Raw genomic sequence first — 22,688 nt, 5'->3', positions numbered from 1 at the left:
GTCTTCATGACAGTATTACCGGAGATACTGTCTGAGCTCCAAGCCACTTGTCCGTGCGAGATAACCAGAAGAATGGTTAACAGAAATGGTGAGTAGTTTGAAGAAAAGCTGGAAGAAGAGTTCTGCTGTATCTATTGCAGTACGTAAACCAGGGAGAGGGATGAGTTTACAGGCTTTGGAGAAACATTCTACAGCAACTATAACAGACATAAAACCATCAGAGTTATGGAAGTCAGAAACACTGTCAATACCAATACGGGATCAGAGTCATCGTGGAATGAGTAATGGAATGAGTTTACCACCAGGCAAAGATCTGGGTGTCTTTGACATGGCACAGACTGAGCAGTGACATGAGGATGGAGATTGTGTTTGTGATTGATAATGTCATAACTTTGCTCCACCGGTGAGTTTCCTGGAGAAGTAAGCTCAAGGGTAGAGAAGTAAAGGATCACAGTAACAGCATGACCCTAACCCTGGTGGTGAAAGCCTCGTAGTAGAGGGGCTGTGCTGAACTTCTCCTTGAGCTGGTGTAGTTCTTCGTGGGCAGCAGGGTTCCAAGGAAGAGTCTCCATCTTTCCCTTAAGAAGTGAAGTGAGTGAAGAGGTAATATAATAGGACTGTGGATGGATTGTCGTAGATGTTGGCAAAGCCCATGAAGCATTGTAGTTCCTTTACAGTCTGGTGGCCGGGGGGAGGGGTGGTGTTCTGCAGGACCTTCTGTAACTTGCAGGGTCCTACTCTTGTGTAGTCCAGTTCTGAGTTTGGGTGAGGGATAAAAGCGACTGAAGTTTATAGTTCCATCACTTGTTAAGTTCTTAGCATTGCAACCTGAAAAACATAAATAGCAGAGAATCTCACATGTTTTACAGCTTAAAATAAAAATGCACAGTGGGGGAATATGATCCCTGTCAGTTCTCCTAATCTCTCAGAGTAGCAAGCGGAACTTCGGTTCAGGGAGATTTATAGGTCCTCAGACTCCCCATCAATGTCAAGAGCAAACCTACACCCTTGGAAATCCCGGCACAGCTGGTCGGTTGGTGGCACGATTTGCATGAATGAATCTCCGCGCTAACGAAACCTGATTTGGTTACATCTAATTGTGAATCCTCTCATTAAAGTTTAACTTTTTGTCAGAAACTTCTTCAACACTGACACACAGGTGTCAGGCTTCTATCCTGTATGAAGCATCACATGCATATCAAGGGATTTTTACATCATTCCACACTGTTGGCAAGTAAAGGCTTTTCTCCTGTGTGAATCCTCATGTGTTCTGTAAGGCTTCGTTTCCGTGTGAAACCCTTTCCACACTGTAGGCAGCTGTGTCGCTTTTCTCCAGTGTGAATCCTCATATGGTCTGTAAGGTATTGTTTCCAAGAAAAACTCTTTCCACATTGTTGGCAATTGTAAGGCTTTTCTCCAGTGTGAATCCTCATATGGGTTACAAGGTGATGTTTCCAAGTAAAACTCTTTCCACAATGTGGGCAGGCATGGGGCTTTTCTCCATTGTGCATCCTCATATGGTCTGTTAGGTATTGTTTCCGTGTGAAACTCTTTCCACACTGTTGGCAGGTGTGTTGCCTTTCTCCAGTGTGACTACTCATATGGTCCGTAAGGTGTTGTTTACAAGTGAAACTCTTTCCACAATGTTGGCAATTGTAAGGCTTTTCTCCAGTGTGAATCCTCATGTGAGTTGTAAGATTTTGTTTCCAAGTGAAACTCTTTTCACACTTTTGGCAAGTGTATAGCTTTTCTCCCTTGTGAATCTTCATGTGTTCCTTTAAGTTTTGTCTCCGATTGAAACTCTTTCCACACTGTTGACAAGTGTAAAGCTTTTCTCCTTTGTGAATATTCATATGTTCTTTTAAGTTTGGTCTCCGATTGAAACTCTTTCCACACTGTTGGCATGCGTAAGGCTTGTCTCCATTATGAATCTTTATATGTTCTTTTAAGTTTTGTCTCCGATTGAAACTCTTTCCACACTGGTTGCAGGTATTAGATTCGGCTGTTGTTTGTGATGAGGTTTTTGTCTGTTCTGATTTTTCTCCGGAACTGAAATCCAGACATTCCTCATGCTGATCCTTCTCTTCTACTTTGTTCTGATCTTGACTCTCCTCTTTGAGTGGCATCAGGTTTTCTTTGGAGACAAAAATGAAAAAAAAACCCATAGGTGTTACAATTGATAGTAATAATTTTTTAGTTGAAATAATACTATATAGTAAACCCTTTAAGACCTGTACAATTTTGAGGTATACAATTCAATCAAAGACCCAATTCACCTATAGCGCATGTCTTTGGACTGTGGAGAAAACCGAAGCACCCAAAGGAAATTCACGCCAACAAGGGGAGAACATGCAAACTCCACACAGAAATGCCAACTGACCCAGCAGGGACCAGCGACCATGCTGTGAGGTGACAGTGCTAACCACTGAGCCACTGTGCCACCCATAAGTATTTTCCAATGACATATATAAAAATCCTGAGGCTCCTGATTTGAAAGCTGTAATAACACTTCTGACAGTTCCAGTTCAGAATAATATAACGACCATTTAATATAATAATATTGTAATCATAACAGAAATTTGTCGTCATGAGATGTTGTATGGGCTGAGGCACATTGAGCCTCTGGCAGCGGCCAAACATGGTGGAATGCCTGGTGGCCCAGGTTTCACACCTCATGGCTCAGCTCTATTCTTAGCCAGGAATGGGCATTCCTGCCCCACTCCAGAAGAGCCTCAGAGCTGCACATTGATAACCCACCACGCTATTTGGGTGAGCTCACTCAATGTCAATAATTTGTAACTCAATTTCAATGCAAAGTTGTGTTCTCTCATTATCATATGCTGACGATCATGCCAAGATCTCTTCTGTCATCTCCCTGTTGGAGGGCAGAGCACAGGAGTGGGTAACGGCCATAATTACTTTATGTAAAAGTGACTGACCAAACTTAAAGACATATCTGCATGGCCCTTCAATAATTTTTATCTTTGTTATAAATAAATATTGCTTTATTTAGTATTTTAGTTAGTTAGCAGTCCCGTTTGGGTTCCTGACTTCTGTTAAATCCTGTTTCATACATTCCAACTATATGAAAGATTTGTTTGACCTTGTTGAGGAAACTGTTTTGCTGTTATCCTAATCACTCCTGGCCCCAATAACCACTTGATTGTCAAGGTCGACACCTTGAATTTTGGGGTCAGCGCAGTGCCGTCTCAATGTTCTCCACATGATCATGCAGATTCAATCAAATGAGTCGACACCTATGATCAGAATCACTTTAATCAGAGTATCTAGAATCCAAATCAGCAGACAAGAACATCTCTTTGCAGTTCTTTGCAGAAGAGAAGGAATTAATGTCCTGAGATTATGAAGTGGCTAGTGAGTAAGGGGTCTTCTGAGAACTATTGATCTGCTTTTTTCCGCTGATTTGATTATCAATTCATGTCAAGTGGTCACCAAAACCACAAACATCCACTCGTACCTAGGCTACCTTATAACTGGACGAAACAAAGATAAGAAAGCCTCATGCCAGACAAGGAATTGACCTTGACCAGGAGTGCCTAATCCTGTTCCTGAAGATCTGCCTTCCTGGAATGTTCAGCTCCATCCCTGATCAACTAAACCAACTAAGTAGGATCTGAGTGAGCACTTGGTAATTAAAGAGAGGTGTGTTTGATCAAGGTTGCTGCTGAACTCTGCAGTAAGGTAGATCTCCAGGAACAGGATTGGGTACCCCTGACCAAGACTTTGAATTACAGACAGCCTTTGCCTTGCTTCTGACTTGAACTATTTGCTTGCTACGTCAAACTCATGCTCTGATTCAATAAACATTTAATTTAGATTTTGGCCTCCACGATTAATCCTCTCCAAAGTGAAATCATGTATATTTAGTTTTGCAGCAGGAGACATGCTTGATTTCATAAATTAATATTTTAATATCAAATGTGGAGCTTTGAGGATGAAAACCAACCTGCTTGTTCCTCAGGATCTTCATGTTTGACTCTGAAAGCTTCTTCAGTCTCTTCATGTTTGACTGTGAATGTTTCTTCAATCTTGATGTCTTCACTCTCCTCTTTAATAAACGCCATCTTTATAACAGTCTGAGCTCAGTCGCTTCAGCAGATCTTCTGTGTTTGTCCTGTTGAAGATCAGAATAATGAACAGAAAGACACAAATCCAGTCTCCATCAGCTCTCTAGTTCAGTAGTCAGTGCACTAGTGAGGGAGTCAGTGTTACTGGCCTTTATTGATTAGACAATATCAATCAATCAATAATTCACTCACAACTAGCATTGAACAGTCACTAAAGCATGCTAATTTCACAGATCCATCACATTTAATTATAATGCCTTAAATTTGTGTTTAATTATCTGTACGCTATATTTGGTCAGTGTATTTTTCAGAAGAATAAATAATAAAGTTCACTGAGTTTTCATGTAAGTGTAGAATTTAAGACTCTTGGTGCTCACTGTGGTGAAAAGATTGATAAAAGGTTGATGATTTGTCTGAGAGTTGGATTTCAGTGTTCAGTTTACTCAGATCACTACTGGCTGTTCATAATAAACTGAGGCAGTTTACTCTTAAAATACTGTTCATAAATGTAGTATAACACATTATAATTTTACAGTGAATGATATCCCTGCTGAAAAATCCAGCTTAAACCAGCCTAGGCTGGTTGGCTGGTTTTAGCTGGTCAACCAGGCTGGTTTTAGAGGGGTTTTGGCCATTTCCAGGCTGGTTTCCAGCCATTTCCAGCCTGTTCTTAGCTGGTCAGGCTGGAAAATGACCAGCTACATCCAGCTAAAACCAGCTTGACCAGCCTGGTTTAAGCTGGACATAGCTGGTTTTGGCTGGGCTCCCAGCCTGGCTAGGCTGGTCAAGCTGGTTTTAGCTGGTCATCTCCCAGCCTGATCAGCTAAAACCAGGCTGGAAATGGCTGGAAACCAGCCTGGAAATGGCCAAAACCCCTCTAAAACCAGCCTGGTCGACCAGCTAAAACCAGCCAACCAGCCTAGGCTGGTTTAAGCTGGATTTTTCAGCAGGGATTTAACTCGTATTATTATAACAAAGTCTAAATAAATGTCTAAACACTGTCAATTTTAACACTTAAACTGATTAAAACACAAACCTTTCTCCAGTTGAAACAAACTCGGCAGCAACGCGGCGCACCCTTATGACGTCACAAATGCATATCAAAATAAAAGTCCCGTGCGCATGATAACATTTGCAGAGGTATTTATCCAAAAAAGTTCTTCAACAACAAAAATATTAATGATACTCAAGTTTTTGGTCGTATTAAATAAATTAATAAATGTTTATAATAATTACTAGCACATGTATCTTAAACTCTAAACAGTGTTTAAGTGCAGACACTATTTTGTTCCAGGAGTCGGGTCTCTCTTTTAACAGAGAAAACAGCTAAATGAGTGTCTGCTCAACTGTTTAAACACACTTTATTATTATCTCACTAATTATCTTCATGCTTTACTTTTACCAGATATGACTGTACAAAGTTCAGGTTGATGAAATTATAAAAAGGTTTTATCTTTACATTTTTATGTGTGAAATTTATATGATCTTAATACAACATCTGCTTTTACTCCCAAAGACACCAAGAGCTGCTTTCCACTATTTTATTCAACCCTGTAGTGAACAATTAAACACATATATATTGTCTTCAGACTGCAGTGCACATCTGACCCCTCATCAATACACAGCAGCATTGTGTGTTCAGATTAATTATTTTCTCCAGTATGCATGTAAAGGCATTTCATACATTTTACAATTTACCCACATTTACATATATAAGCATACATTAAAATGTACAGGAAAACATATTTCTTCTTTCCAGTTACAACACAATGGACACATTATTCTTTTATATCCTGAAACCAAACTTAAAACCCACATACAAAAATGTATATGTAAAAATAAAATACACCAGAAAACTAACTAAAAATGTGTGCATAGCTAAATAAAATGTAAATAAAATGAACAGTAAAACATACCTTTAGTAGACAATTAAACACATATATATTGTCTTCAGACTGCAGTGCACATCTGACCCCTACATACACAAAATAAGCTACTTTTTACTGAGTAATAAATTAAAATAAACAAAATGGACCACTTCTCCAGAGGTAACTCCTGATGCCATCACACATCATGGTGGTGACCTCTGCCTCTAGTCATTCCTCTAGTCCACATGTGTCAAACTCAGTTCCTGGAGGGCCACAGCTCTGCACAGCTTAGTTTCAACCCTATTTAAACACACCTGATCAAACTGATTGAGTTCTTTAGGTTTGTTTGAAACCTACAGGTAAGTGTGTTGAAGCATGGTTGGAACTAAACTGTGCAGGGCTGCGGCCCTCCAGGAACTGAGTTTGACACCCCTGCTCTAGTCTATAGTACTCCCATTCGACCAGGTATTCCAGATGGGAGACCCTGCATCACAAATCCAAGATCTCATTGACTGTGTAGATTGATGGCTGGTCCAGAACAGCCATGTCTTGTCGTCAGGTTGATAGGGGAGTGTCTCAGACTTCCTGTCTTTTACTTTCTTTGCAAGGGTTTCTGCAGATGGAGTAAATCCCACACTCTCTCTAAACCAGTAGTCAACAGCTGAAACCTTGAAGAGTTCCTCCATCCATGGAGAGAGTGGTGGATGGTTAGCACAGGAAAGTTGTTAAGGCAGTGGTATCTTGGTGCAGGGATTTCTGTGCATACTCAGCTCACAGGAGGAAACAGTTCCATCTGTTCTGGTCTTCATGACAGCACCACCGGAGATACTGTCTGAGCTCCAAGCCATTTGTCTGTGGGGGATAACCAGAAGAATGGTTGTAATGACGTTCACAGCCCTTTGGCCGCCGGGAAGGAGGCAGAGAACCGACGCAGTTTTTAAAATATTTATAAAATGAACGGCAGCTCCTCACGGAGAGCTCCTCCACCAGCTGAGAGATGCGACGACGTGCTGGGAGCCCTGTGGAGGAATCTATCCACCTGTCCGTCTTCTGGCATCCGGCAGCGGTTCTCCTGGCTGGCTGGCGGCATCTCTGGTCTCCTGCTTCGCTCCCGCTTCAGTGGACGGATGCAGGCTCTGGCATCATGGCGGATCGCGGCGACTCCCCTGGGTTCTGTGGGATGGCTCCCTTCAGCACTTTCCCCTCCGGTGGTGAGCCCTGCGTCCCCTGCTCCTCCCCATGCTGGGAGACGGCAGCAGGCAGATCCTTTCCTCGCCAGCCTCAGGCCACCTCGGCACTCTGGGCAGACGAACGGGTTTCTCCCCCACTCGGGTTAACTCCTAAACACTCGTCCCCTCTCTCAGCGGCGAGGGCATCTGGACAACACGTCCCTCCTTCTCCCGGGTTTCGGCACCACTGAAATGGAATACAATCTCCTCAGGTGAGCTATAGTTTCAGCTCAAGCTGAAAGAAGAGTTCTGCTGTATCTATTGCAGTAGGTAAACCAGGGAGAGTGATGAGTTTACAGGCTTTGGAGAAACAATCTACAGCAACTATAACAGACATAAAACCATCAGAGTTATGGAAGTCAGAAACACTCTCAATACCAATACGGGATCAGAGTCATCTTGGAAAGAGTAATGGATTGAGTTTACCACCAGGCAAACATCTGGGTGTCTTTGACATGGCACAGACTGAGAAGTGACATGAGGATGGAGATTGTGTTTGTGATTGATAATGTCATAACTTTGCTCCACCGGTGAGTTTCCTGGACAAGTGAAGTGAGTGAAGAGGTAATATAATAAGACTTTGGATGGATTGTAGGTAGAAATTAGCAAAGCTCATGAAGCATTGTAGTTCCTTTACAGTCTGGTGGCCGGGGGGAGGGGTGGTGTTCTGCAGGACCTTCTGTAACTTGCAGGGTCCTACTCTTGTGTAGTCCAGTTCTGAGTTTGGGTGAGGGATAAAAGCGACTAAAGTTTATAATTCCATCACTTGTTAAGTTCTCAGCATTGCAACCTGAAAAACATAAATAGCAGAGAATCTCACATGTTTTACAGCTTAAAATAAAAATGCACAGTGGGGGAATATGATCCCTGTCAGTTCTCCTAATCTCTCAGAGTAGCAAGTGGAATTTCGGTTCAGGGAGATTTATAGGTCCTCAGACTCCCCATCAATGTCAAGAGCAAACCTACACCCTTGGAAATCCCGGCACAGCTGGTCGGTTGGTGGCACGATTTGGATGATGTAGTTGGAGCTGGGTACCAGGGGATACATAAGCTAGAGGATGATGTTGTTGGCTGTGAATCCGTCCTGTGGCCAAGGTTCTTGGCAGAATTACAAATCTTTAACAGATTGTGAAAGTTCTGATGGACTGACCCGATTGCTTGGTACTTGCACACACAGATGTGAGGGGTCGCAGGATGCTTTGTGAAGCTGCTTGAGGCTTGGTAAAATCAAGTTTTTGTAGATGTAACAAGACTTCTGGCAAGATGATTTCATTGACAAGGGCATGGGAAGGGGACAAAAGAGAAGCGTTCTCAAAAACCTGTTTTTTTTTCCCTTTGAAAACTAACTTGTTTTTGGGATGCATTTAATTGCACCCTGTGATGACATCCTCTCCTCTTGTGTAAGTTATTACAGTGATTCCTGTCTATGAGTCTCCGCACTAATGAAATCTGAATTGGTTACATCTAATTGTGAATCCTTTCATGAAAACTAAGATTTACTTTTTGTCAAAAACACAGGTGTCAGGCTTTTATCCAGTATAAAGCATCACATGGGTATTAAGGGATTTTTTACATGCAAAGCTTATTCCACACTGTTGGCAAGTGAAGGCTTTTCTCCTGTGTGAATCCTCATGTGTTTTGTAAGGTTTCGTTTCCGTGTGAAACCCTTTCCACACTGTAGGCAGCTATATCGTTTTTCTCCAGTGTGAATCCTCATATGGGGTACAAGGTGATGTTTCCAAGTGAAACTCTTTCCACAATGTAGGCAGGCATGTGGCTTTTCTCCATTGTGCATCCTTATATGGTCCTTAAAGTATTGTTTCTGTGAGAAACTCTTTCCACAATGTTGGCAATTGTAAGGCTTTTCTCCAGTGTGAATCCTCACATGATCTTTAAGGGATCGTTTCCGTGAGAAACTCTTTTCACAATGTTGGCAATTGTAAGGCTTTTCTCCAGTGTGAATCCTCACATGGTCTGTAAGATGTTGTTTATAAGTGAAACTCTTTCCACAATGTTGGCAATTGAATGGTGTTTCTTCAGTGTGAATCCTCATATGGATTGTAAAGTTTTGTTTCCAAGTAAAACTCTTTCCACACTGTTGGCAAGTGTAAAGCTTTTCTCCGTTATGAATCTTCATATGCTCTTTTAAGTTTTCTCTCCGATTAAAACTCTTTCCACATTGTTGACAAGTGTAAGGTTTTTCTCCAGTGTGAATCCTCACATGGTCTGTAAGGTGTTGTTTATAAGTGAAACTCTTTCCACAATGTTGGCAATTGAATGGCTTTTCTCCAGTGTGAATCCTCATATGGGTTGTAAGGTATTGTTTGCGAGCGAAACTCTTTCCACACTGTTGGCAAGTGTAAGGCTTTTCTCCATTGTGAATCTTCTCATGTTCTTTTAAGTTTTGTCTCCGATTGAAACTCTTTCCATGCTGTTGGCAAGTGTAAGGCTTTTCTCCATTGTGAATCTTCTCATGTTCTTTCAAGTTTTGTCTCCGATTGAAACTCTTTCCACATTGTTGGCAATTGAATGGCTTTTCTCCAGTGTGAATCCTCATATGTATCGTAAGGTCTTTTTTCCAAGTGAAACTTTTTCCACAATGTAGGCAGATATTATGTTTTTCTTCATTGTGCATCTTCATATGGGCTGAAAGGTTTTGTTTCCGTGTAAAACTCTTTCCACAATGTTGGCAAGTGTAAGGCTTTTCTCCAGTGTGAATCCTCAAATGGGCTGAAAGGTTTTGTTTCCGTGTGAAACTCTTTCCACACTGGTGGCAGGTATAAGATTCGGCTGTTGTTTGTGATGAGGTCTTTGTCTGTTCTGATTTTTCTCTAGATCTGAAATCCAGACATTCCTCATGCTGATCCTTCTCTTCTACTTTGTTCTGATCTTGACTCTCCTCTTTGACTGGCATCAGGTTTTCTTTAGAGACAAAAAGGACAAAAAAACCCATAGGTGTTAAAATTGACAGTAACCATTTTCAGTTGAAACGATACTATATAGTTAACCCTTATTGACTTGTACAATTTTTAGGTATACAATTCAACCAAAGAATTTCCAAGTATTTTACATGGTCGTTCTATTAAGTATTTTCATTCATCATTCCTTCGGCTTAGTCCCTTATTCATCAGGGGTTTCCACAGTGGAACGAACCACCAACTATTCCAGCATATGTTTTACACAGCAAATGCCCTTTTAGCGGCAATCCAGTATTGGGAAACACCCATACACTCACATTCACACACACTATGGACAATTTTTGCTTACCCAATTTACCTATAGCCCATGTCTTTGGACTGTGGAGGAAACCAGAGCACCCAAAGGAAACTCAGGCCAACACGGGGAGAACATGCAAACTCCACACAGAAGCGCCAACTGACCCAGCAGGGACTGTTACCAGGGACCTTCTTGCTGTGAGGTGACAGTGCTAACCACTGTGCCACCCTTAAGTATTTTCCAATTACATAAAAATCCAGATTCCAAGAGATGGGTTGAGGCTGGAAGGGAATGCGCTGCGTAAAACATGTGCTGGATAAGTTGGTGGTTCATTCCTCTGTTGCGACCCCGGATTAATTAAGGGACTAAGCCGACAAGAAAATAAATGAATGAATGAATAAAAATCCTGACACTACCAATTTGAAGGTTGTAATAACACTTTTGACAGTTCTAGTCCAGAATAATATAACAATCATTTATTCATAACAGAAATCTTCAACGATTCATTCCTACTGAACTAGTCTATACTATGTTCTTTTACACAAAAAACCTTGTCAAGAAACTGCTGTTATCGCAATCACTCCCGGTCCCAACAACCAGTTGATTGTCAAGGTCGACACCTTGGATATTGGGGTCAGCGCAGTGCTGTCTCAATGTTCTCCACATGATCATGCAGATTCAATCAAATGAGTCGACACCTATGATCAGAATCACTTTAATCAGAGTACCTAGAATCCAAATCAGCAGACAAGAACATCTCTTTGCAGTTCTTTGCAGAAGAGAAGGAATTAATAATTTTGCTGATATAATTATCAATTCATGTCAAGTGGTCACCAGAACCACAAAGATCCACTCGTACCTAGGCTACCTTATCACTCGAAGAAACTGAAAGAAAGCCTTATGCCAGACAAGGAATTGACCTTGACCAGGAGTGCCTAATCCTGTTCCTGGAGATCTGCCATCCTGGAGAGTTCAGCTCCATCCCTGATCAACTAAACCAACTAAGTAGGATCTGAGTGAGCACTTGGTAATTAAAGAGAGGTGTGTTTGATCAAGGTTGCTGCTGAACTCTGCAGTAAGGTAGATCTCCAGGAACAGGATTGGGCACCCCTGACCAAGACTTTGAATTACAGACAGTCTTTGCCTTGCTTCTGGACTTGATCTATTTGCTTGCCACGTCAAACTCATGCTCTGATTCAATAAACATTTAATTTAGATTTTGGCCTCCATGATTATTTAATCCTCTCCAAAGTGAAATCATGTAAATTTACTTTTGCAGCAGGAGACATGCTTGACTTAATAAATTAATATTTTAATATCAAATGTGGAGCTTTGAGGATGAAAACCAACCTGTTTGTTCCTCAGGATCTTCATGTTTGACTCTGAAAGCTTCTTCAGTCTCTTCATGTTTGACTGTGAATGTTTCTTCAATCTTGATGTCTTCACTCTCCTCTTTAATAAACGCCATCTTTATAACAGTCTGAGCTCAGTCGCTTCAGCAGATCTTCTGTGTTTGTCCTGTTCAAGATCAGAATAATGAACAGAAAGACACAAATCCAGTCTCCATCAGCTCTCTAGTTCAGTAGTCAGTGCACTAGTGAGGGAGTCAGTGTTACTGGCTTTTATTGATTAGACAATATCAATCAATCAATCAATAATTCACTCAAAACTAGCATTAAAGAGTCACTAAAGCACACTAACTTCACAGATGCATCACATTTAGTTATAACGCCTTAATACTCATGTTTAATTATCTGCACCCTTTATATGGTCAGTGTATTTTACATCCTTTCATTTTCTGTTGTTTTAAAATAATTATTCCTCCTCGTTTAAAAAATAAAATGTGATTAAATAATAATTGTAACGAGAATTAAATACAGCATCAGTGTAAGTAAAGCTTTGAGTGCCCAGGAAAGCGCTATACAATTGTAATGAATTATTATTATTAAGAATAAAATATGTTCTCTGAGTTTTTATTTAAGTGTAGAATTTAGGACTCTTGGTGCTCACTGTGGTGAAAAGATTGATAAAAGGTTGATGATTTGTCTGAGAGTTGGATTTCAGTGTTCAGTTTACTCAGATCACTCCTGGCTGTTCATAATAAACTAAGGCAGTTTACTCTTACAATACTGTTCATAAATGTTATATAACACATTATAATATCACACTGAATGATACTTAACTTGTATTGTGACAATAAAGTCTAAATAAATGTCGAAACACTGTCAAATTTAACACTTAAACTGATTAAAACACAAACCTTTCTGCTGTTGAAACAAACTCGGCAGCAGCGCGGCGCACCCTTATGACGTCACAAATGCATATCAAAATAAAAGTCCTGGGTACATGATAAAATTTGCAGAGGTATTCATCCATAAAAGTTCTTAAACAACAACAATAATAATATTCAAGTTTTTGGTCGTATTAAATAAATTAATAAATGTTTATAATAATTACTAACACATGTATCTTAAACTCTAAACAGTGTTTATGTGCAGACAATATTTGTTCCAGGAGTCGGGTCTCTCTTTAAACAGAGAACACAGCTAAATGAGTGTCTGCTCAAATATTTAAACACACTTTATTATTATCTTACTATTTATCTTTATGGTTTAATTTTACCGTATATGACTCTACGGTGTTCAGGTATGTAAAGATTAAAATGTTTTATCTTTACATTTTTATGTGTGAAATTTATATGATCTTAATACAACATCTACTTTTACTCCCAAAGACACCAAGAGCTGCTTTCCACTATTTTATTAAATGCTATAACGAACAATTAAACACATATATATTGTCTTAAGACTGCAGTGCACATCTGACCCCTCATCAATACACAGCAGCATTGTGTGTTCAGATTAATTATTTTCTCCAGTATGCATGTAAAGGCATTTCATACATTTTACAATTTACCCACATTTACATATATAAGGATACATTAAAATGTACTGGAAAACATATTTCTTCTTTCCAGTTACAACACAATGGACACATTATTCTTTTATATCCTGAAACCAAACTTTAAACCCACATACAAAAATGTATATGTAAAAATAAAATACACCAGAAAACTAACTAAAAATGTGTGAATAGCTAAATAAAATGTAAATAAAATGAACAGTAAAACATACATTTAGTAGACAATTAAACACACATATATTGTCTTCAGACTGCAGTACACATCTGACCCCTAAATACACAAAATAAGCTACTTTTTACTGAGTAATAAAGTAAAATAAACAAAATGGACCACTTCTCCAGAGGTGACTCCTGATGCCATCACACAACATGGTGGTGACCTCTGCCTCTAGTCATTCCTCTAGTCCACATGTGTCAAACTCAGTTCCTGGAGGGCCACAGCTCTGCACAGCTTTGTTCCAACCCTATTTAAACACAACTGATCAAACTGATTGAGTCCTTTAGGTTTGTTTGAAACCTACAGGTAAGTGTGTTGAAGCATGGTTGGATGAGTTTGACACCCCTGCTCAAATCTATAGTCCTCTCATTCGACCAGGTATTCCAGATGGGAGACCCTGCATCACAAATCCAAGATCTCATTGACTGTGTGGATTGACGGCTGGTCCAGAACAGCCATGTCTTGTCGTCAGGTAGATAGGGGAGTGTCTCGACTTCCTGTCTTTTACTTTCTTTGTAAGGGTTTCTGCATATGGAGTAAATCCCACACTCTCTCTAAACCAGTAGTCAACAGCTGAAACTCTGAAGGGTTCCTCCATCCAGGGAGAGAGTGGTGGCTGGTTAGTATGCACTGAAAATATGTTAAGGCAGTGGTATCTTGGTGCAGGGATTTCTGTGCATACTCAGCTCAAAGGAGGAAACAGTTCCATCTGTCCTGGTCTTTATGACAGTACCACCGGAGATACTGTCTGAGCTCCAAGCCAGTTGTCTGTGGGGGATAACCAGAAGAATGGTTAACAGAAATGGTGAGTAGTTTGAAGAAAAGCTTTCCAGATAAGGGTGTAAACTGGGCCCCGGTCAATACAATCTCCTCAGGTGAGCTATAGTTTCAGCTCAAGCTGGAAGAAGAGTTCTGCTGTATCTATTGCAGTAGGTAAACCAGGGAGAGGGATGAGTTTACAGGCTTTGGAGAAACAATCTACAGCAACTATAACAGAGATAAAACCATCAGAGTTATGGAAGTCAGAAACACTGTCAATACCAATACGGGATTAGAGTCATCGTGGAATGAGTAATGGAATGAGTTTACCACCAGGCAAAGATCTGGGTGTCTTTGACATGGCACAGACTGAGCAGTGACATGAGGATGAAGATTGTGTTTGTGATTGATAATGTCATAACTTTGCTCCACCGGTGAGTTTCCTGGAGAAGTAAGCTCAAGGGTAGAGAAGTAGAGGATCACAGTAACAGCATGACCCCAACCCTGGTGGTGAAAGCATTGTAGTAGAGGGGCTGTGCTGAACTTCTCTTTGAGCTGGTGTAGTTCTTCGTGGGCAGCAGGGTTCCTAGGAAGAGTCTCCATCTTTCTCTCAAGAAGTGAGGTGAGTGAAGAGGTAATATAATAAGACTGTGGATGGATTGTAGGTAGAAATTGGCAAAGCCCATGAAGCATTGTAGTTTCTTTACAGTCTGGTGGCCGGGGGGAGGGGTGGTGTTCTGCAGGACCTTCTGTAACTTGCAGGGTCCTACTCTTGTGTAGTCCAGTTCTGAGTTTGGGTGAGGGATAAAAGCGACTGGAGTTTATAATTCCATCACTTGTTAAGTTCTCAGCATTGCAACCTGAAAAACATAAATAGCAGAGAATCTCACATTTTTTACAGCTTAAAATAAAAATGCACAGTGGGGGAATATGATCCCTGTCAGTTCTCCTAATCTCTCAGAGCAGCAAGTGGAATTTTGGTTCAGGGAGATTTATAGGTCCTCAGACTCCCCACCATTGTCAAGAGCAAACCTACACCCTTGCAAATCCCGGCACAGCTGGTCTGGTCTGGTCAGGATTTGCATGATGTAGTTGGAGCTGGTTGCCAGGGGATACAGAAGCTAGAGGATGATGTTGTTGGCTGTGAATCCTTCCTGTGGCCTAGGTTCTTGGCAGAATTACAAATCTTTAACAGATTGTGAGAGTTCTGATTGACTGACCTGATTCCTTGGTACTTGCACACACAGATGTGAGGGGTTGCAGGATGCTTTGTGAAACTGCTTGAGGCTTGGTAAAATCAAGTTTTTGTAGATGTAACAAGACTTCTGGCAAGATGATTTCATTGACAAGGGCATTTTTGTTCCCTTGAAAACTGACTTGTTTTAGGGATGCATTTAATTGCAACCTGTGATGACATCCTCTCCTCTTGTGTAAGTTATTACAGTGATTCCTGTCTATGAGTCTCTGCACTAATGAAATCTGATTTGGTTATTTCTAATTGTGAATCCTCTTTTGAAATTTAAGATTTACTTTTTGTCAAAAACACAGGTGTCAGGCTTCTATCCAGTATGACGCATCACATGGGTATTAAGGGATTTTGTACATGCAAAGCTTATTCCACACTGTTGGCAAGTGAAGGCTTTTCTCCAGTGTGAATCCTCATGTGTTTTGTAAGGTTTAGTTTCCGTGTGAAACCCTTTCCACACTGTAGGCAGCTATATCGTTTTTCTCCAGTGTGAATCTTCATATGGTCTGTAAGGTATTCTTTACAAGAAAAACCCTTTCCACAGTGTTTGCAATTGTAAGGCTTTTTTTCAGTGTGAATCCTCATATGGGTTACAAGGTGATGTTTCCAAGTGAAACTCTTTCCACAATGTAGGCAGTTGTGTCGTTTTTCTCCAGTGTGAATCCTCATATGGTGTGTAAGGTATTGTTTCCGTGAGAAAGTCTTTCCACATTGTTGGCAAGTGTAAGGCTTTTCTCCAGTGTGAATCCTCACATGGTCTGTAAGGTGTTGTTTACAAGTGAAACTCTTTTCACACTGTTGGCAATTGAACGGCTTTACTCCAGTGTGAATCCTCATATGGATTGTAAGGTTTTGTTTCCAAGTGAAACTCTTTCCACACTGTAGGCAAGTGTAAAGCTTTTCTCTATTATGAATCTTCATATGCTCTTTTAAGTTTTGCCTCCGATTAAAACTCTTTCCACATTGCTGGCAAGTGTAAGGCTTTTCTCCAGTGTGAATCCTCATATGGATGGCAAGGTGACGATTCCAGGAGAAACTCTTTCCACACTGTAGGCAGGTATAACGCTTTTCTCCATGGAGCATCCTCATATGGTCTGTAAGGTGTTGTTGATAGGTGAAACTCTTACCACATTGTTGGCAAGTGTAAGGCTTTTCTCCTGTATGAATCCTCATATGGATTATAAGGTATTGTTTGCGAGCGAAACTCTTCCCACACTGTTGGCAAATGTAAAGTTTTTCTCCATTGTGAATCTTCTCATGTTCTTTTAAGTTTTGCCTCCGATTGAAACTCTTTCCACATTGTTGGCAAGTGTAAGGCTTTTCTCCTGTGTGAATAATCATATGATTTAAAAGGTTTCGTTTGCAAGTGAAACCTTTTCCACACTGGTGGCAGGTATGTTGCTTTTCTGCAGTGTGAGCAGTGTGAGTCCTCATATGGTCTGTAAGGTATTGTTTCCAAGAAAAACTTTTTCCACACTGTTGGCAATTGTAAGGTTTTTCTCCAGTGTGAATCCTCATGTGTTTTGTAAGGTTTAGTTTCCGTGTGAAAGCCTTTCCACACTGTAGGCAGCTGTGTTGTTTTTCTCCAGTGTGAATCCTCATATGGGTTACAAGGTGATGTTTCCAAGTGAAACTCTTTTCACACTGTAGGCAGGCATGGGGCTTTTCTCCATTGTGAATCTTCATATGGTCTGTAAGGTGTTGTTTACAAGTGAAACTCTTTCCACAATAATGGCAATTGAATGGCTTTTCTCCAGTGTGAATCCTCATATGGGTTGTAAGGTTTTGTTTCCAAGTGAAACTTTTTTCACACTGTTGGCAAGTGTAAAGTTTTTCTCCATTATGAATCTTCATATGCTCTTTCAAGTTTTCTCTCCGATTAAAACTCTTTCCACACTGTTGGCAAGTGTAAGGCTTTTCTCCAGTGTGAATCCTCATATGTTTTGTGAGGTTTTGTTTCCGTGTGAAACTCTTTCCACACTGGTGGCAGGTATAAGATTCGGCTGTTGTTTGTGATGAGGTCTTTGTCTGTTCTGATTTTTCTCCAGAACTGAAATCCAGACATTCCTCATGCTGATCCTTCTCTTCTACTTTGTTCTGATCTTGACTCTCCTCTTTGACTGGCATCAGGTTTTCTTTGGAGACAAAAATGACAAAAAACCCATAGGTGTCAAAATGGACAGTAACCATTTTCAGTTGAAACGATACTATATAGTTAACCCTTATTGACTTGTACAATTTTTAGGTATACAATTCAACCAAAGAATTTCCCATGTCTTTGGACTGTGGAGGAATCCGGAGCACCCAAAGGGAACTCAGGCCAACACGGGGAAAACATGCAAACTCCACACAGAAGCGCTGTGATCAAATTTTTCCGCTGATTTGATTATCAGCTCATGTCAAGTGGTCACCGAAACCACAAACATCCACTCGTACCTAGGCTACCTTATCACTCGAAGAAACTGAAAGTTAAGAAACCCTTATGCCAGACAAGGAATTGACCTTGACCAGGAGTGCCTAATTCTGTTCCTGGAGATCTGCCATCCTGGAATGTTCAGCTCCATCCCTGATCAACTGAACCAACTAAGTAGGATCTGAGTGAGCACATAATTAAAGAGAGGTGTGTTTGATCAAGGTTGCTGCAGAACTCTACAGTAAGGTAGATCTCCAGGAACAGGATTGGGCACGCCTGACCAAGAATTTACTTGTAGACAAGGAACAAATAGTCTACTAAATCCATCAACCTTTACCATATGTTAAAAGTCATCAAATCATCTTTAAATGATGATAATGGACTTTAAATCAAATTTACCTTTACATCGTAACTTGTATGACTCCTGAAACCCATCTTTTAAACAATGCATTGATCATGAATATGCATGACATTATGGATTCGTGTCACAAATGTATTTCTTATTTGGGATGAGCAAGTAAATCTCTTTCTATTCCTTTCATAAATTTTCAAATGCATCATATTCAAGTCATATTCATTTATGCTGTTGAGTGTTATACGCTTATGTGAAGGAATCACATGGATTGACATTTGATGATTCACACCTCAATACCTCATTGTCAGAGCCCTATCAGGGACCAGAACCTTTACATGAACTCTTAAACCTTTAACAACTCATCACACAAACACAGTATGGTTGATCAGCTCTACCTCAGCACAAGGTTTCAGGTACAGCCCAGCTATATTTCCTTTGCAGAATTCCAGCAAACAGAAAGCAGAGACTAGGACACAAACTAAGATGGGATGAGAGTAGATGACCTCAAACCTTCCCATCTCTCTTCACGACAAGGTTCAAGGTAAGTTGTCCTGCAAAACTACTCAACATGACTAGTCATTTGCTGCCTCAAAAATAAACTACAAGACTCCACTACAGCAGGCATCCCGAGATGTCACTCCAGAGAAGGAAGACAACTAGCCAACCCACCTAGAAATGGCCCCACAGAACAATTAAAACAAAATAAATGCAATAACCCTTCCAGATTCATACTCTGCTGGAGTATAGTATAAAGTGACATGTAACCATGTCTAAGAAACAGTAGAAGGGTTAAATTGATTATAGGTGGACTGACTTGGTTATGTCTTACAAAACTTGGGGTTAATCACCATCTCACTCTTAACCTTGTTAGTTTGTGTTAGAATAGTCCAGGGGTGTCAAACTCAATCCCTGGAGGGCCGAAGCCCTGCACAGTTTAGTTCCAACCCTGCTCCAACAAACTTACCTGTAGGTTTTAAACAAGCCTGAAGGACTCAATTAGTTTGATCAAGTGTGTTTAATTAGGGTTGGAACTAAACTAAACTAACTGGAGATCTACCTTCCTGCAGATTTCAGTTGCAACCCTTATCAAACAAACCTGTCTGTAATTATCAAGTGGATTTCAGGTCCTAATTAATTGGTGGGTTTGATCAGGGTAGGAGCTAAACTGTACAGGAAGGTAGATCTCCAGGAACAGGATTGAGCACCCCTGCTGTATATAAAAAAGCAGCCTGTTAATGTTTATGAACTGGCTGCCTTAAACTAGATCTTGTTACCGTGCTTAATTACTGAAGGGTTTTTTACCAAATCTTAGATAACTATATCAGTTGCGGAGTCAAAGGTTACAGTCTGTTAGGATGATTTGTCGAAGTAGATTAGTTTATTTTTAGTTAATTTAGTTCATATTCCCTTTTGAGCTAACTTTACAGTTGATTTTTCTACACCATCATTGAACTTACTACTCACACTTGTTTTAGGACTGGTTCACACCAAGGTGATGACAAACAACTAGCACAGACACAAGTTAACTATGCTATAGCCTTGGGTTGGCTCGCATCTGAACCAAAAAGCTACACGTGAACACACCAAAATCATGTAAATTTACTTTTGCAGCAGGAGACATGCTTGATTTAATAAATTAATTTATAAATATCAAATGTTGAGGTTTGAGGATGAAAACCAACCTGTTTGTTCCTCAGGATCTTCATGTTTGACTCTGAAAGCTTCTTCAGTCTCTTCATGTTTGACTGTGAATGTTTCTTCAATCTTGATGTCTTCACTCTCCTCTTTAATAAACGCCATCTTTATAACAGTCTGAGCTCAGTCACTTCAGCAGATCTTCTGTGTTTGTCCTGTTGAAGATCAGAATAATGAACAGAAAGACACAAATCCAGTCTCCATCAGCTCTCTAGTTCAGTAGTCAGTGCACTAGTGAGGGAGTCAGAGTGAGTTACTGGCCTTTATCGATCAGACAATATCAATCAATAATTCACTCACAACTAGCATTAAACAGTCACTAAAGCACACTAACAGGGTTCCTGCGGGTCCTTAAAAAGTCTTAAAATGTCTTAAATTTAAATCCGGGAAATTAAGGTCTTAAATTGTCTTAAATTTTACCGTAAAGTGGCTGTAGATATTAAATTTTCAGCTGGTGTGCTTAATGACGATAGGGAAGCACAGTGGTCCACAGTAAAACATCTAATAGTTGATTAATTTAGTGTGAAACAGGAGAGAAATGACAGTCTCCGTGATTTATTAGCTTATTACGGTAGGTCGGCTACAGATGCTTACGTTGGTCTGCACCTGCGTGCTGTCATTACGCGATTGTTTACGTGAGGTTCAAAATGCAAAGATGGAAAAGTGTAAATTTAACGATGTAGCAATGAAGCAATGTGTAAATTCTTAGATGGTATTAAGTTTATCTTTACATATACTTTATACTATCTTTTAGTACATTAAGTACAAAATTAGTGTGCGAAAATAGAGCACTTTTAGTACATTACTGAAAAGTGTACTAAGTATACTTAAATGAAGCGTATTTTAGCACACTGCTTTCACATTTTGTATATTCTTTTAATATATTACTATTATGCTTTAAGCTATTTTTAAATGTATTTATAAATGTTTAAAATTAGGGTTTAAGTGTATTTCTAGTTGTAACTAAATATATATATTTAAAATACAGATATAGTATGTTAAAAGCACATTTTAGTTCAATTTCAGGGTGTCTCAAAATAGCACAGTTGCGTGCACTTAGATGGTATTAAGTTTATCTTAACATATACTTAATACTATCTTTTAGTACATTAAGTACAAAATTAGTGTGCAAAAATAGAGCACTTTTAGTACATTACTGAAAAGTGTACTAAGTATACTTAAATAAGTGTATTTGAGTGCACTTTTTTTCACCTGGGCATGCAAACTCCATACAGAAACGCCAACTGTGCCGAGGCTCGCACCAGCGACAAAGCATCCTTCTTGCTGTGAGGCAACAGCACTACTTACTGCGCCTTTTTTTTATTGGTGCGTTGGTCAATTGAAAGGTTAAGTGTATGTACCCAGGCCTATTTAGAGTGTTGAGATGTTAAGATGTTACAGGGGGCTTATTTTATTTTTATGTTCCAACTTAGCCTGTAGCCTATGTTATGAATAATTAATGGTAACGCATATAAACGACCCATTTATAAAAAAAAGACAAAAGAGCTGTGTGCATGTGCACATTTGGATAATGTCGGGCAATAAACGGGTTCAGGCTTTTAAAAAGCTGTCAATCAAAATGTACTTGTGGTGTTCGGGCTCTATCGGATTCGGGCCTAACTTTTATAGCCTGATTACAGCTCTAGTTCAGACGCCGCCTCACAGTCAGCTATAACAGTTTCATTTCACCACCAGACACCAAAAGGCAGGCACTGTGGGTTATCCATACTGTGACGAGGCACAATTTATTTAAATCTAACAAGAACATTAAAATGAGTAGCCTATTCCAAGTAAATTATAAAATTTTTGGGTCTTAAATTATATTTGTTGAGGTCTTAAAAAGCATTATATTTTACTTTTAAATGGTGCAAGAACCCTGACTAATTTCACAAAAGCCACACATTTAGTTATAATGCCTTATATTTGTTTAATTATAAATAATAATTGTAACGAGAATTAATAGCATCAGTGTAAGTAATGCTTTCAGTGCCCAGGAAAGCGCTATATAAATGTAAGGCAATATTATTATTATTAAGAATAAATAAAGTTCACTGAGTTTTCATTTAAGTGGAGAATTTAGGACTTTTGGTGCTCGCTGTGGAGGAAAAGATAAAAGGTTGATGATTTGTCTGAGAGTTGGATTTCAGTGTACTCAGATCACTACTGGCTGTTCATAATAAACTGAGGCAGTTTACTCTTAAAATACTGTTCATAAATGTTGTAGAACACATTATAATGTCACACTGAATGATACTTAACTCGCATTATTATAATAAAGTCTAAATAAATGTCTAAACACTGTCAATTTTTAACACTTAAACCGATTAAAACACAAACCTTTCTCCAGTTGAAACAAACTCGGCAGCAGCGCGGCGCACCGTTGTGACGTCACAAATGCATATCAAAATAAAAGTCCCGTGCGCATGATAAAATTTGCAGAGGTATTTATCCAAAAAAGTTCTTCAACAACAACAATAATGATGATACTCAAGTTTTTGGTCGTATTAAATAAATTAATAAATGTTATAATAATTACTAACACATGTATCTTAAACTCTAAACAGTGTTTAAGTGCAGACATTATTTGTTCCAGGAGTCGGGTCTCTCTTTAAACAGAGAAATCAGCTAAATGAGTGTCTGCTCAAATGTTAAAACACACTTTATTATTATCTCACTATTT

General features: G+C 39.6%; 1 long non-coding RNA gene and 1 pseudogene across 1 annotated transcript in view; one reads left to right on the top strand and one right to left on the bottom strand.

The window, feature by feature from the left end:
• Positions 1 to 22,688, top strand: part of LOC141377992 (uncharacterized) — a 199,496-nt gene that overhangs the window by 109,799 nt on the left and 67,009 nt on the right. The gene's annotated exons all lie outside the window — the stretch shown is intronic.
• On the bottom strand, positions 1,062 to 22,390 carry LOC100006216 (uncharacterized; annotated as a pseudogene).

This window comes from Danio rerio, chromosome 15 (genome assembly GCF_049306965.1).
Source record: "Danio rerio strain Tuebingen ecotype United States chromosome 15, GRCz12tu, whole genome shotgun sequence".
Classification (NCBI taxonomy): Eukaryota; Metazoa; Chordata; class Actinopteri; order Cypriniformes; family Danionidae; genus Danio; species Danio rerio.
This window is presented reverse-complemented; position numbering and strand designations above follow the sequence as displayed.